This window comes from Austrofundulus limnaeus, unplaced genomic scaffold (genome assembly GCF_001266775.1).
Source record: "Austrofundulus limnaeus strain Quisiro unplaced genomic scaffold, Austrofundulus_limnaeus-1.0 Scaffold688, whole genome shotgun sequence".
Classification (NCBI taxonomy): domain Eukaryota; kingdom Metazoa; phylum Chordata; class Actinopteri; order Cyprinodontiformes; family Rivulidae; genus Austrofundulus; species Austrofundulus limnaeus.
Genome location: NW_013953090.1, coordinates 3,718 through 4,411, shown reverse-complemented (window position 1 = coordinate 4,411; position 694 = coordinate 3,718).

Here is a 694-nt window from a genome sequence, read left to right as displayed (position 1 = left end):
TTAAATTAGTCATCAATTATTTTAATAATCGATTAGTCATCGACTAATTGACTAATCGTGGCAGCCCTAGTCAATACGGCCTTTTAAGAAGAATAAGAGGAGCGCTGTGTCGAATATTTTGAAAGAAATGAAAATTAAGCTCACTTACTCTAGCTGTTACTATAGTAAGCATCCCTCATTCAACACCAGTTTCCTGTGCGCAACCAGAGGTGTAATAATTGTGGGCTTGGATACTTCTGCAGGTTTGAGGTCTTTGCTGAACAGGCTTGGATTAAAAACCAGAACATTTAAAATGTCTGTGTAAAAAAATGCACTGTTCTTTACCCATTACCTGTTCAGACCTATACTAGTTAATAATAATGACGTGAATGTTTGAGTGAGCCATACAAAACCCTCCAGACACAGCTGTGGGCCGATTAGGTTTTGTTTCAATCTGCCTCCGACAGTCATCAGCTAAACAGTGACCAGAACCAGGAAATACACATCAAGTAACAAACCTGACCCCGCCTCATGACATGTTAAGGGGCAGGCTATTTCTATACAAAGTCAAGATGCCAGACATTATTCCTCATGTTTGATCACGGTTCTTACAATATATGTGTTGTTTTAACTCAGGCATGTACAGTGAGGAGAACAAGTATTTGATACACTGTTGATTTTTCAGGTTTTCCCACTTGCAAAGCTTGTAGATGAC